The 16,478-nt window shown below is 42.1% G+C and overlaps 1 protein-coding gene across 2 annotated transcripts in view; it reads right to left on the bottom strand.

Annotated features, from left to right (window-relative positions):
* LOC110509514 (zinc finger FYVE domain-containing protein 16) overlaps positions 1–7,069 on the bottom strand; it is a 39,317-nt gene extending 32,248 nt beyond the window's left edge. For both annotated transcript variants that reach the window (XM_021590420.2, XM_021590421.2), the window contains exon 1: positions 6,886–7,069. The gene's annotated coding sequence lies outside the window, so the exon portion shown is untranslated. The remainder of the gene's footprint in view (positions 1–6,885) is intronic.
* Between the last annotated feature and the right edge of the window lie 9,409 nt (positions 7,070–16,478).

Genomic DNA, 16,478 nt, shown 5'->3' with positions numbered 1-16,478 from the left:
TGGGCGACCGTCCAAATGCCTGGACAAGGTGGGGGGAAACATCGCCATGTGCGCAGCTATTTCAGAAGATGATGTGGGAGGACATCGTCCATTACTTGGATCCTACAATGGCGCACACATTGTGTTTCTCAATTAAATTGAGCAGGCCTGTCAAGGTGAAGGGGGTCACCAATTCATTAAAAATCCTACAATGTGATTTTCTGGATATTTTTTTCTCATTTTGTCTGTCATAGTTGAAGTGTACCTATGATGAAAATTACAGTCCTCTAATCTTTTTAAGTGGGAGAACTTGCACAATTGGTGGCTGACTAAATACTTTTTTGCCCCACTCTATTCTAAATAAAAGGATTTGGGAAAATAATATAGAGTTACCAGTCAAATTTTTGGCAAACCTACTCATTCAAGGGTTTCTTTATTTTTACTAAGACATCAGAACTATGAAATAACATGTAATAATTTTGTAACCAAAAACAGTGTTAAATAAAAATATATTTGATATTCTTCAAAATAGCCACCCTTTGCCTTGATGACAGCTTTCCACACTCTTGGCATTCCCTCAACCAGCTTCACCTGTAATGCTTTTCCAACTGTCTTGAAGGACTTCCCACATACGCTGAGCACTTGTTGGCTGCTTTTCCTTCATTCTGTGTTCCAACTCATCCCAAACCATCTCAATTCCATCACTCTCCTTCTTGGTCAAATAGCCCTTACACAGCCTGGAGGTGTGTTTTGGGTCATTGACCTGTTGAAAAACAAAATGATAGTCCCACCACCATGAAGGCCTGATTCACGCAGTCCCCTCTGAACAGTTAACTGACTTACCTAGTTAAATAAAGGTTTAACAATTATTTTCGTTTAATTGATGTTGAGATGTGTCTGTTACTTGAACTCTGAAGCATTTATTTTGGCTGCAATTTCTGAGGCTGGTAACTCTAATGTAACTCTGGGTCGTCCTTTCCTGTGGCGGTCCTTCTGAGAGCCAGTTTCGTCATAGTGCTTTTTGTGACTGCACTTGAAGAAACGTTCAAAGTTCTTGATATTTTCCAGATTGACTGACCTTCATGTCTTAAAGTAATTATGTTGTTTCTTTTTGCTTGTTTGAGCTGTTCTTGCCATAACAGGGAATATGAAAGAAATTCCACAAATTAACTTTAAACAAAGTACACCTGTTATATGAAATGCATTCCAGGTGACTCATGATTCTGGTTGAGAGAATGCCAAGAGTGTGCAAAGCCATCATCAAGGCAAAGGTGGCTACTATGAAGAATCTCATATATTTTGATTTGTTTACAACATTTTACATATGTTATTTCATAGTTTTGATGTCTTCACTATTATTCTACAAAAACAATTAAAAACCCTGGAATGAGTAGGTGTGTCTAAACTTTTGAATGGTGCTGTAGATCTGCCCCATGTGGCAGCCCCAACTCACAACCATTGAGCTACAAGCCAACTGTTTTCGCAGACTTCGCAACCAATCATAGCAGCTAGAAAAATAATACAACAAGTTGACATGACCACCAAAGTCATCTATTTCTCGTTACGATGATATAGCTAGCTATAATTCTCAAAGCCGACATGTTTATTTTCTTTAGGTAAAAGCACAGCACTTTGAATGTGCCCAATTCCATGTTAAAAACACCTGGAACCTGGAAACACCTGGAAACTAGGAAATCTCCGACTTCAAGACAACTGTGCCCTCTTGACAAAAGAAAACTAGCTCCGACTGGAATTATTTTTTTTAAAAATATCTTCCAACTCAGGATTCCAAGTTGGGAACTCGGGCCTCTTTCTAAAGCTCCGACAGTCTATTTGTCAATAACAGCTGGTGCACAATGTCTAATATTAAAGAAGTCTTGAGGTATTGCTCGCCTGAGGTAGAGTACCTCATGATAAGCTGTAGATAACACGATCTACCAAGAGAGTTCTCATCTAGATTATTCGTAGCCATCTATTTACCACCACAAACCGATGCTGGCACTAAGACCCCGATGCTGGCACTAAGATCAACGAGCTGCAAGCAAACAAGAATATGCTCACCCAGAAGCGGCGCTGCTTGTGGCCGGGGACTTTAATGCAGGCAAACAAAACCCGTTTTACTTCATTTCTATAAGCATGCCACGTGCAACCAGGGGAGATTTTAAAAAAAACATCTAGACCACCTTTACTCCACATACTGAGACGCATACAAAGCTCTCCCTCGCACCCCATTTGGGAAATAATTCCTGCTGACAAGTAAAAATGAAAGCAGGAAGTACCAGTGACTCGCTCAATACGAAAGTGGTCAGTTGATGCGGATGCTACAGGACTTTTGCTAGCACAGACTGGAATATGTTCAGGGATTCATCCAATGGCATTGAGGAGTATACCACCTCAATCGCCAGCTTCATCAATAAGTGCATCGACGACATCGTCCCCACAGTGACCGTACGTACATTCCCCAACCAGAAGCCATGGATTACAGGCAACATCTACTTCAAGCTAAAGGCTAGAACTGCCGGTTTCAAGGAGCAGGACACTAATCCGGACGCATATAAGAAATCCCGCTATGCCCTCAGACAAACCATCAAACAGGCAAAGCACCCATACAGGATTAAGATTGAATCCTACTACACCGGCTCTGACACTCGCCGGATGTGGCAGGGCTTGCAAACTATCACGGACGACAAAGGGAAACCCAGCCGCGAGCTGCCCAGTGACGCGAGCCTAGCAGCTGTTCATTGACTACAGCTCAGCGTTCAACACCATACTGCCCACAAAGCTCATCACTAAGCTAAGGACCCCGGGTCTAAACACCTCCCTCTGCAACTGGATCCTGGACTTCCTGAAGGGTTGCCCCCAGGTGGTAAGGGTAGGCAACAACACATCTTCCACGCTGAACCTCAACACAGGGGCTCCTCAGGGTTGCGTGCTCCTGTATACCTGTCCTGTCCTGTCCTGTATACCCTGTTTACCCACGACTGCGTGGCCAAACACAACTCCAACACCATCATTAAGTTTGCTTACAACACAACAATTGTAGGCCTGATCACTGAAAATGACGAGACAGCCTATAGGGAGATCAGAGACCTGGCAGTGTGGTGCCAGAACAACAACAACCTCTCCCTCGATGTGAGCAAGACAAAGGAGCTGATTGTGGACTACAGGAAAAGACAGGCCGAACAGTCCCCCATTAACAGCAAACCAGGGCTGTAGTAGAGCGAGTTGAGAGCTTCAAGTTCCTATGTGTCCACATCACTAATGAACTATCATGGTCCAAACACAATAAGAAAGTTGTGAAGAGGGCACAACAGAACCTTTTCCCCCTCAGGAGACTGAAAAGATTTGGCATGGGTCCCCAGATCCTCAAAAAGTTCTACAGCTGCACCATCGAGAGCATCCTGACCGTTTGCATCACCGCCTGGTATGGTAACTGCTCTGCATCTTATCCGTAAGGCACTACAGAGGGTAGTGCGAACGACACAGTACATCACTTGGGCCAAGCTTCCTGCCAAGCTTCCTGCCTTATATACTAGGCGGTGTCAGAGGAAGGCCCAATAATATATCAAAGACTCCAGTCACCCAAGTCATAGACTGTGCTCTCTGCTACCGCACGGCAGCTTCTACCCCCAAGTCATAATACTGCTGAATAAATAATTAAATGGCCAACCAGACTATTTACATTGACACCACCACCCCCCATTTGTTTTCTCACTGCAGCCATGCGCTGTCTATGATCTATGCAGTCACTTCACACATACCTACATGCACAAATGACCTTGACTAACCTGTACCCCCAAACATTGACTCGGTACTGGTACCCCGTGTATATAGCCTCGTTATCGTTATTTATTGTGTTTATTTTTTATAATGTTTTAGTTTATTTTCTAAATATTTCCTTAACTCTATTTCTTGAACTGCATTGTTGGTTAAGGGTTTGTAAGTAAGCGTTTCACGGTAAGGTCTACTACACCTGTTGTATTCAGCGCATGTGACAAATAAAATATGATTTGAAGAATAGGTATCGTTAGTCGCTGTGACATGAAATACGAGTTAAAGTGTAACCAATGTGTAATAACTACATAATAAAATTATTGTCATTGGTCAACAAGCTTATTTAACGCGTCAGAGTGTTATTTTCAGGTGGTCATTGGCCAACTATGGAACGCCGTTTGGGTCTTTGCATGTCAAAAAATATACACATCAAATAAGCTTGCTGACCAATCAGGACCTGAATATGACTGTAGTTCACATAATAATTTAACGCGTATATAACATTTTTACGTAGTTATTACACAATGATTAGACTATCGCTCATATTCCATGTCATAACGATTCATCCATACGTATGCTATGATGCTGGTAAAGTTGTCTCGCGCATCTACAGTGCTGGTCATAAAAAAAGCTAGCTAGCTGATGGATGCAAACAATGTTCTTCCCCAAAAACATAGCAAAACGACAATCTGTTTCAGTAGCTATAGTTACCTAGCTATATAGCTAGGTGTCATCATCTAAAATAACCCTAATTTATAAGACAATTCGTATTTGATTAATGTCGGGGGTCGAACCCATCTATGTGAAGCAGGCCACAATAAGGATTAGCATAAGGGTGGACTTTGTGGTTAGCCTTCAAAATAAAAAACTGTAATTGACAGTGATGCAAATGAATACAAATAGTAGAAGTACGCCATAATTGAATAGATCATGCTAAACGAGGTTGGAATGTTATATAAAAATCAACAAAATACAATAATTTGTAAATGACAAAAATCTGTTATTAATCACACTGGATGTATTATACTTTAGAATTGCATTGGGGGCATACTTATTTCACTGTACAGCCTTACCTATGGATTGTGGATCAATGACATATCAGTCTATTCAATGACACCAAGAGAACATTAGCATCGTAGCTCTTATTGCGGGACTCTGAAACAACTGAATTGAGCCACATTTGCCAACTTATGTGTATTGAACACTATTCACGAGGAAAAACAATACTGCGTGGATGTTTTGGAGTCTGATAACTCTGAGGAGGACGTTGGGCAAAAATATATTGGGTATTGATCCCCAATCTTGAGGTAAAGATGTGCAGTGCAATATGAATGTCAATACACACAATAGGCTGACTGGGGAGGTGATTTCACAGTCCCGCGGTAAGAACTACAACGCTAATATTGGCGTAAACTCTTCACAGTTGTGTTCTGTGGGTGTCACCGAGTGGACTGATACCCCATTTCATTGCTTCACATTCCAACCTTGTTTAACATTATCTAGTCTAAGGGCCTCCCGGGTGGCGCAGTGGTTAAGGGCGCTGTACTGCAGCGCCACCAGAGACTCCGCACAATCGGCCTAGTGTCGTCCGGGTTAGGGAGGGCTTGGCCGGAAGGGATAGCCTTGTCTCATCACGCACCAGTGACTCCTGTGGCGGGCCGGGCGCAGTGCACGCTAACCAAGGTTCCGGGTTGGATGTGCGCTGTGTTAAGAAGCAGTGCGGCTTAGTTGGGTTGTGTATCGGAGGACGCATGACTTTCAACCTTCCTCTCTCCCGAGCCCGTACGGGAGTTGTAGCGATGAGACAAGATAGTAGCTACTAACAATTGGATACCACGAAATTGGGGAGAAAAGGGGGTAAAAAAACAACAAAAACCAAACATGATCTAGTCTAAATATGGCATGATTCCACCATTTGTAACCTTCAGCATCACTTTCAAATGGGTACTTTTATTTTGAAGGCAAACCGCAAATGCCACTATTGTGCCTAATCCTTATTCTGGCTAGCTTCACATAACGAACGTTAGCTTTGGGCAAAAGGGTTGACGAATTCCTGGCTGCTGACATTACCATTATTAGCTGACACATCACCAGATACACCAACAGCTTGTCTGTTATTTGACGTATCAATTTTACACGTAAAGAACCACATCGGCGTTCGTCAACAAGCTTATTTAACGCCTCAGATAGTGTTATGTGAAGTATCTTTCTGACACTCAAAGACCGAAACGAGATTCCAGATGCTGCGTTCAAGACCACTGGGAACTCGGAAAAAAACGATCACGAATTGAGAATAATCCTTTTTTCACGGTCACCTGACTCGGAATTCCAAGTCGGAAACTGGGACTCTTTCTAAAACATCAGACTTTCCGACCTGAAGATCTGGTTTTACATGTGTTTTTTTCTTCCGAGTTCCCAGTTTTCTTGAAAGCACCAACAATCGAACCCCTCCCTTGTTAGAGTCAATGTTAAGAGTTGAACCGCTAGGGCCAAAAAGAGTTCGATTTACTACTACTAAAATACCAAAATATATCACTTTTGCAACGAACCGTCAAAATAAAGACCAGAATTTACGTGTTTCTCTTTAACTAAGCCTAAAACATGTTTTTTCTTCATGAAAATTACTCAAATAATTCAACTTCCAGTTGTTTACTAGCTAGCTAGCAGTCTAGCTAGTAGCTAATTAACGTTGGCTAACGTTAGCTAACTAACAGTAACTAACGTTAGCTAGCTAGTGCTAACGTTAGCTAGCTAGTCCTAACCACTAGTTACAGGAGGCTAATCGTCACAAATGAGCTAGTAAGCATAGACAGTTCGACGAATTCCTGGCTGCTGACATTACCATTATTAGCTGACACATATCACCAGATACACCAACGGCTTGTCTGTTATCAAGTTAGCCCATTCAATACTAAGCGGTAATGGGACCGGCTGTACGATGGATATATCGCCTTGGGTTCTCGAGAAGTACTAACAAGTCATCACATTCTGCATCATCCGTGAATATCATAAAACGTGGAGAGCAGCCAGGTGACATTATTTTAGCTAATAGCTAGCTAAGTTAGCTTGCTACATTTAGCTAGCTAGCCAATGATTATTCACAGGTCAACAAACAATTTTCTTTGTCATTACCGGAAGATTCATAATTCTGTCTTCGCCCTTCCAACTGTTTAATGATTCTTCTGGTTATAAAGAAGGTTTGTCTAGAATCTAGATCGTATCCTCTTTGTCCTTTCGTTATTCCACTGAAGTTGTTAAAGCCAGAGAGGAAGAGGCGAGAGGTTTTACTCCGCCCAAAATCTGCCCACGAAGTGAAGAGTTTCTGCATGGAGGTCAATGAGAGAGTGTTGCATTTGGTCAACAAAAAATTTAATAACTTATTTGATCAATATACACCCAGCAAAAATATAAAGTGATTTCATGAGCTGAAATAAAATATCCCAGAAATGTCCCATAAACACAAAAAGCTTATTTGTCTCAAATGTTGTGCACATATTTGTTTACATCCCTGTTAGTGTACATTTGTCCTTTGCCAAGATAATCCATCAACCTGGCAGGTGTGGCATATCAAGAAGCTGATTAAACAGCATGATCATAAATAAACAATCAACAGCCTGATCAACCCAAAGCGTAGGAGATGTGTCTCACTGCATGAGGCAAATCACATTTATTTATATAGCCCTTCATACATCAGCTGATATCTCAAAGTGCTGTACAGAAACCCAGCCTAAAACCACAAACAGCAAGCAATGCAGTTGTAGAAGCACGGTGGCTAGGTAAAACTCCCTAGAAAGGCCAAAACCTAGGAAGAAACCTAGAGAGGAACCAGGCTATGAGGGGTGGCCAGTCCTCTTCTGGCTGTGCCGGGTGGAAATTATAACAGAACATGGCCAAGATGTTCAGATGTTCATAAATGACCAGCATGGTCAAATAATATTAATCACAGTAGTTGTCGAGGGTGCAGCAAGTCAGCACCTCAGGAGTAAATGTCAGTTGGCTTTTCATAGCTGATCATTAAGAGTATCTCTACCACTCCTGCTGTCTCTAGAGAGTTGAAAACAGCAGGTCTGGGACAGGTAGTACGTCCGGTGAACAGGTCAGGATTCCATAGGCGCAGGCAGAACAGTTGAAACTGGAACAGCAGCACGGCCAGGTGGACTGGGGACAGCAAGGAGTCATCATGCCAGGTAGTCCTGAGGCATGGTCCTAGGGCTCAGGTCCTCCGAGAGATAGAGAGAAAGAGAGAATTAGAGAGAGCATACTTAAATTCACACTGGACACTAGATAAGACAGGAGAAGTACTCCAGATATAACAAACTGACCCTAGCCCCCCGACACATAAACTACTGCAGCGTAAATACTGGAGGCTGAGACAGAAGGGGTCAGGAGACACTGTGGCCCCGTCCGATGACACCCCCAGACAGGGCCAAACAGGAAGGATATAACCCCACCCACTTTGCCAAAGCACAGCCCCCACACCACTAGAGGGATATCTTCAACCGCCAACCTACTATCCTGAGACAAGGCCGAGTATAGACCACAAAGATCTCCGCCACAGCACAACCCAAGTGGGGGAGCCAACCCAGACAGGAAGATCACGTCAGTGACTCAACCCACTCAAGTGACGCACCCCTCCAAGGAACGGCATGAAAGAGCACCAGTAAGCCAGTGACTCAGCCCCTGTACTAGGGTTAGAGGCAGAGAATCGCCGTGGAGAGAGGGGAACCGGTCAGGCAGAGGCAGCAAGGGTGGTTCGTTGCTCCAGAGCCTTTCCGTTCACCTTCACACTCCTGGGCCAGACTACACTCAATCATATGACCCACTGAAGAGATGAGTCTTCAGTAAAGACTTAAAGGTTGAGACGGAGTCTGCATCTCTCACATGGGTAGGCAGACCATTCCATAAAAATGGAGCTCTATATGAGAAAGCCCTGCCTCCAGCTGTTTGCCTAGAAATTCTAGAGACAATTAGGAGGCCTGCATCTTCTGACCGTAGCGTACGTGTAGGTATGTACAGCAGGACCAAATCAGAAAGATAGGTAGGAGCAAGCCCATGTAATGCTTTGTAGGTTAGCAGTTAAACCTTGAAAATCAGCCCTTGCCTTGACAGGAAGCCAGTGTAGGGAGGCTAGCACTGGAGTAATATGATCAGTTCTAGTCAGGATTCTAGCAGCCGTATTTCGCACTTTTTGCAATGTTACGTAGATGGATAAAAGCTGTCCTTGAAACAGTCTTGATATGTTCGTCAAAAGAGAGATCAGGGTCCAGAGTAACACCGAGGTCCTTCACAGTTTTATTTGAGACGACTGTACAACCATCACGATTAATTGTCAGATTCAACAGAAGATCTCTTTGTGTCTTGGGACCTAGAACAAGCATCTCTGATTTGTCCGAGTTTAAAAGTAGAACGTTTGCAGCCATCCACTTCCTTATGTCTGAAACACAGGCTTCTAGCAAGGGCAATTTTGGGGCTTCACCATGTTTCATTGAAATGTACAGCTGTGTGTCATCCGCATAGCAGAGAAAGTTAACATTATGTTTTCGAATGACATCCCCAAGAGGTAAAATATATAGTGAAAACAATAGTGGTCCTAAAACGAAACCTTGAGGAACACCGACATTTACAGTTGATTTGAGGACTAACCATTCACAGAGACAAACTGATATCTTTTCAACAGATAAGATCTAAACCAGGCCAGAACTTGTCCGTGTAGACCAATTTGGGTTTCCAATATCTCTAAAAGAATGTGGTGATCGATGGTATCAAAAGCAGCACTAAGGTCTAGAAGCACGAGGACAGATGCAGAGCCTCGGTCTGATGCCATTGAAAGGTAATTTACCATCTTCACAAGTGCAGTCTCAGTGCTATGATGGGGTCTAAAACCAGACTGAAGCATTTTGTAAACATTGTTTGTCTTCAAGAAGGCAGTGAGTTGCTTTTACTAACATTTTTGAGAGGAATGGAAGATTCAATATAGGCCGATAGTTTTTTATATTTTCTGGGTCAATGTTTGGCTTTTTCAAGAGAGGCTTTATTACTGCCACTTTTAGTGAGTTTGGTACACATCCGGTGGATAGAGAGACGTTTATTATGTTCAACATAGGAGAGCCAAGCACAGGAAGCAGCTCTTTCAGTAGTTTAGTTGGAATAGGGTCCAGTATGCAGCTTGAAGGTTTAGATGCCAGGATTATTTTCATCATTGTGTCAAGAGACATAGTACTAAAACACTGGAGTGTCTCTCTTGATCCTAGGTCCTGGCAGAGTTGTGCAGACTCAGGATAACTGAGCTTTGAAGGAATACGCAGATTTAAAGAGGAGTCCGTAATTAGCTTTCTAATGATCATGATCTTTTCCTCAAAGAAGTTCATGAATTTATTACTGCTGAAGTGAAAGCCATCCTCTCTTGGGGAATGCTGCTTTTTAGTTAGCTTTGCGACCGTATCAAAAATAAATTTAGGATTGTTCTTATTTTCCTCAATTAAGTTGGAAAAATAGGATGATCGAGCAGCAGTGAGGGCTCTTCGATACTGCACGGTACTGTCTTTCCAAGCTAGTCGGAAGACTTCCAGTTTGGTGTGGCGCCATTTCCGTTCCAATTTTCTGAAAGCTTGCTTCAGAGCTCGGGTATTTTCTGTGTACCAGGGAGCTAGTTTCTTATGAGAAATGTTTTTAGTTTTTAGGGGTGCAACTGCATCTAGGGTATTGCGCAAGGTTAAATTGAGTTCCTCAGTTAGGTGGTTAACTGATTTTTGTCCTCTGGCGTCCTTGGGTAGGCAGAGGGAGTCTGGAAGGGTATGAAGGAATCTTTGTGTTGTCTGGGAAATTATAGCATGACTTTTGATGCTCCTTGGTTGGGGTCTGAGCAGATTATTTGTTGCAAGTGCAAACGTAATAAAATGGTGGTCCGATAGTCCAGGATTATGAGGAAAAACATTAAGATCCACAACATTTATTCCATGGGACAAAACTAGGTCCAGAGTATGACTGTGACAGTGAGTAGGTCCAGAGACATGTTGGACAAAACTCACTGAGTCTATGATGGCTCCGAAAGCCTTTTGGAGTGGGTCTGTGGACTTTTCCATGTGAATATTAAAGTCACCAAAAATGAGAATATTATCTGCTATGACTACAAGGTCCGATAGGAATTCAGGGAACTCAATGAGGAACACTGTATATGGCCCAGGAGGCCTGTAAATAGTAGCTATAAAAAGTGATTGAGTAGGCTGCATAGATTTCATGACTAGAAGCTCAAAAGACAAAAACTTCTTTTTTTAATTGAAATTTGCTATCGTAAATGTTAGCAACACCTCCACCTTTGCGGGATGCACGAGGGATATGGTCACTAGTGTAACCAGGATGTGAGGCCTCATTTAACACAGTAAATTAATCCGGCTTAAGCCATGTTCAGTCAGGCCAATCACATTAAGATTATGATCAGTGATTAGTTCAATGACTATAACTACCTTTGAAGTAAGGGATCTAACATTAAGTAGCCCTATTTTGAGATGTGAGGCATCACGATCTCTTTCAATATTGGCAGGAATGGAGGTCTTTATCCTAGTTAGATTGCTAAGGCAAACACGATGGTCACACCAGATACTGACTGGTTTTATGATCCACACCCCTACTTTTTTAAAGGTATCTCTGACCAACAGATGCATATCTGTATTCCCAGTCATGTGAAATCCATAGATTAGGGCCTAATGAATTTATTTCAATTGACTGATTTTCTTATATGAACTGTAACTCAGTAAAATCTTTGACATTCTTGCATGTTGAGTTTATATTTTTGTTCAGTGTAAGTGTAGTAATGTTAATTAATTAATGTTGTTATGAATGCATTGATGTATGTGGACACATATGGCATTTTGGCAACTTTAAAAAATAACTTTATACATTATATTAGAGCCTGTTGTCATAGAGAGAGGACTCATCATGGATATAACCCATTTTTAGCAAGGAATTGAAATTGAGGTCTTCCACCATTTTAAAGTAGTCAACTGGGTGGGGATTCCTATGAGCTGTGAGCAATCAGCCAATGAAGAAGAAAATGTACTACTTTAAAATGGATAAAGCCTCAATGGAGCTGCCCATGCTGTTTCAGGCACTGTAATGGCACAGATACAAAGATGAGTCCTCTATCTATCTCTATGGCCTGCTGGTCACACACATATCTTTTTTAAAATTTTTATTTCACCTTTATTTAACCAGGTAGGCTAGTTGAGAACAAGTTCTCATTTGCAACTGCGACCTGGCCAAGATAAAGCATAGCAGTGTGAACAGACAACACAGAGTTACACATGGAATAAACAATTAACAAGTCAATAACACAATAGAAAAAAAAGGGGGAGTCTATATACAATGTGTGCAAAAGGCATGAGGAGGTAGGCGAATAATTACAATTTTGCAGATTAACATTGGAGTGATAAATGATCAGATGGTCATGTACAGGTAGAGATATTGGTGTGCAAAAGAGCAGAAAAGTAAATAAATATAAACAGTATGGGAATGAGGTAGGTGAAAATGGGTGGGCTATTTACCAATAGACTATGTACAGCTGCAGCGATCGGTTAGCTGCTCAGATAGCTGATGTTTGAAGTTGGTGAGGGAGATAAAAGTCTCCAACTTCAGCGATTTTTGCAGTTCGTTCCAGTCACAGGCAGCAGAGTACTGAAACGAAAGGCGGCCAAATGAGGTGTTGGCTTTAGGGATGATCAGTGAGATACACCTGCTGGAGCGAGTGCTACGGATGGGTGTTGCCATCGTGACCAGTGAACTGAGATAAGGCGGAGCTTTACCTAGCAAGGACTTGTAGATGACCTGGAGCCAGTGGGTCTGGCGACGAATATGTAGCGAGGGCCAGCCGACTAGAGCATACAGGTCGCAGTGGTGGGTGGTATAAGGTGCTTTAGTGACAAAACGGATGGCACTGTGATAGACTGCATCCAGTTTGCTGAGTAGAGTGTTGGAAGCCATTTTGTAGATGACATCGCCGAAGTCGAGGATCGGTAGGATAGTCAGTTTTACTAGGGTAAGCTTGGCGGCGTGAGTGAAGGAGGCTTTGTTGCGAAATAGAAAGCCGACTCCTGATTTGATTTTCGATTGGAGATGTTTGATATGAGTCTGGAAGGAGAGTTTGCAGTCTAGCCAGACACCTAGGTACTTATAGGCTCATTGGCTAGAATGGTTCCACCTGATCTCACCTCCCGTCTGCCTTCCATCTTTGAGGATCTATAATTCCATTGTTAGAGCGGTCACTTGACTATCTTGTCAATATAATAGACTATCTTTGTTAAAACAGTTTTTGCAGTTTTCACTCCTGCATCCATCTTGGATCTATCACTCTGGTGGATTCGCAACCATCCTTATTAGGGTGCAATTGTAGAGTGCACTTTCTGATATAGGCATTTAGTTATATCAAGTTATACCCATTAATGCTCGCCATTGATCCGTAGCTGTTTCTTGTCTTTTTATCAACGTTGTTAAGTTCTTCCACATAAGCAATATCTTTGGTACTTCTCAACGTGTTCAATAAGACACTTTACCATATCCAGTTGTTTCGACATAATCGGATAGCTACAGACATACACAGCATGAACATGCAGATAGTGCCGATAGACATGGTCGCCATGTTCCTAGCTCGTAGCCAACTTTGCAGTATTATAATTATGTTGGTGTTATTTCTTACATTATTTGCTCAGAATGTTTCTTGCATTGTTACAACAAAGTAGAAGAATCTCCTTCCAGAGAGACATCAGGGACTGTAACACACTCTGTATCACAGAATCCTGGCTCTCTCCGGACATACAGCCAGTAGTGTTCTCCGTACATCATGCAGACAGGAAGAAATAACTGCGAGAAAAAGAAAGGGGATGTTTCATGATTAACTACTCATGGTGTGATTGTGGTGATGTACAGGAACTCAAGTCCTTTTCTTTTTCCGATCTGGAATACCTCGCTATCAAATGCTGACCACATTACCACCCAAGATCATCGTCACAGCCGTGTATATTCCCCCTCAAGCCCACACCATGAGGGCTCTCAAGGAACTACACTGGACTTGTGAAAAATGGAAAATGCATCTCCTGGGCCGGTATTTATTCTAGCTGGAGACCTTAATAATGCAAATCTGAGGAAAACGCTACCAAAGTTTTATCAACACATCTATGCTACTCGCACATCGAGAACTCTTGACTATTGCCCTCCCTTCGACAAATCAGATCACGGCTCCATTCTGCTGACCAATCGGAATCTTTGCAAGATTGTTTTGATCATGTGGACTGGGATATCTTCCGGGTTGACTCTGAGAATAGCATTGACATACAGTTGAATTCGGAAGTTCACATACACTTAGGTTGGAGTCATTAAAACTTGTTTTTCAACCACTCCACAAATTTCTTGTTAACAAACTATAGTTTTGGCAAGTCGGGTAGGACATCTACTTCGTGCATGACACAAGTAATTTTTCCAACAATTGTCTACAGACAGATTATTTCACTTATAATTCACTGTATCACAATTCCAGTGGGTCCAAAGTTTACATTAAGTTGACTGTGCCTTTAAACAGCTTGGAAAATTCCAGAAAATTATGTCATGGTTTTAGAAGCTTCTGATAGGCTAATTGACATCATTTGAGTAATTTGGAGGTGTACCTGTGGATGTATTTCAAGGCCTACCTTCAAACGCAGTGCCTCTTTGCTTGACATCATGGGAAAATCAAAAGAAATGAGCCAAGACCTCAGAAAAATAATTGTAGACCTCCACAAGTCTGGTTCATCCTTGGGAGCAATTTCCAAATGCCTGAAGGTACCACGTTCATCTGTACAAACAATAGTCCACGGGTATAAACACCATGGGACCATGCAGCTGTCATACCACTCAGGAAGGAGACGCGTTCTGTCTCCTGGAGATGAATGTACTTTGGTGCCAAAAGTGCAAATCAATCCAAGAACAACAGAAAAGGACCTTGTGAAGATGCTGGAGGAAACAGGTACAAAAGCATCATTATCCACAGTAAAACGAGTCCTATATCGACATAACCTGAAAGACCGCTCAGCAAGGAAGAAGTCACTGCTCCAAAATCACCGTAAAAAGCCAGACTACAGTTTGCAACTGCACATGAAGAGAAAGTTCGTATTTTTGGAAAAATGTCCTCTGGTCTGATGAAACAAAAATAGTACTGTTTGGCCATAATAACAATCTTTATGTTTGGAGGAAAAAGGGGGAGGCTTGCAAGCCGAAGAACACCATCCCTACCGTGAAGTAACCATGGGGGTGGCAGCATGGGGGTGTTTTGCTGCAGGAAGGACTGGTGCACTTCACAAAATAGATGGCATCAGGAGGGAGTAAAATTATGTGGATATATTGAAGCAACATCTCAAGACATCAGTCAGGAAGTTAAAGCTTGGTCGCAAATGGGTCTTCCAAATGGACAATGACCCCAAGCATACTTCCAAAGTGGTGGCAAAATGGCTTAAGGACAACAAAGTCAAGGTTTTGGAGTGTACATCACCGAGCGCTGACCTCAATCCTATAGAAAATTAGTGGGCAGAACTGAAAAGCGTGTGTGAGCAAGGAGGCCAACAAACCTGACTCAGTTACACCAGCTCTGTCAGGAGGAATGGGCCAACATTCACCCAACTTATTGTGGGAAGCTTGTGGAAGGCTATCCAAAATGTTTGACAATTTGAAGGCAATGCTACCAAATACTAATTGAGTGTATGTAACCTTCTGACCCACTGGGAATGTGCTGAAAAGAATACATGCTTGAATAAATCATTCTCTCAACTATTATTCTGACATTTCACATTCTTAAAATAAAAGTGGTGATCAGAAATTACCTAAAACAGGGAATTTTTACTAGGATTAAATGTCAGGAATTGTGAAAACCTGAGTTTAAATCTATTTGGCAAAGGTGTATGTTCATGTTCACACATGTTCTTTCTCCAATCAAGAGATAGATATGGAGATCGGGAAAGTGATTGAGGGCGCGGCCCAGTTTGCGATCTCTGACCCTGAGCTGCCATTGGACGAGCTCTGCAACCACATCTTCTCCATTGATCCGCAGGACCAAACCCTGGGTCATTCTAAAGTCTGTCAGCTGGACACATACACACCTGGACCAAACTACAGTCCATCAGCAACACATCTCCTCTGACCCTATGCGACACCAAACCTGGGCGAAAGTCTACTCCTCTTTTCTTCTTTCTCTCATTCCCTTCTCTCATTAGTTATCTAAATGCAGAATAAGAGATGAAATTGTCACCGTGTAGGTCAGAGTTCAGTCTTTAGCAGCACTCCAAACCAGTTCCTCACCTCTGACACTGATGTCACTGGTATTTATTCACAATATGTACTATATAGCATATAATATGTAGTTTTATATTTATGTCAGAGTTGGTATATATTCTCCTGATGATAAAGGATCTGTCTGTGAATGGGAGGTGAATTGCAATGGGCAGTCTTTTGTTCTAGACCAGCACTAACAAACCTGATTTAACATATCAACCTCTCATCAAGACGTTGATAATCTGTATCAGGTGTGTGAATTAATGTGTAATGTGGTAAAAACATATTAAGTTAGTTGTGCAAGACATTTTCTAGATAAAACGATAAGTAGCACATCATTTTTAAATATGTGCATGCTTTTCTCCTAAGACAAAACAACAACTGATTCAAAGGGGGTGTGGAAGATATCAAAACTCTTTTGTGGTAGAATACACTTC

The sequence above is a fragment of the Oncorhynchus mykiss genome, chromosome Y (genome assembly GCF_013265735.2).
Source record: "Oncorhynchus mykiss isolate Arlee chromosome Y, USDA_OmykA_1.1, whole genome shotgun sequence".
Taxonomy (NCBI): Eukaryota; Metazoa; Chordata; class Actinopteri; order Salmoniformes; family Salmonidae; genus Oncorhynchus; species Oncorhynchus mykiss.
This window is presented reverse-complemented; position numbering and strand designations above follow the sequence as displayed.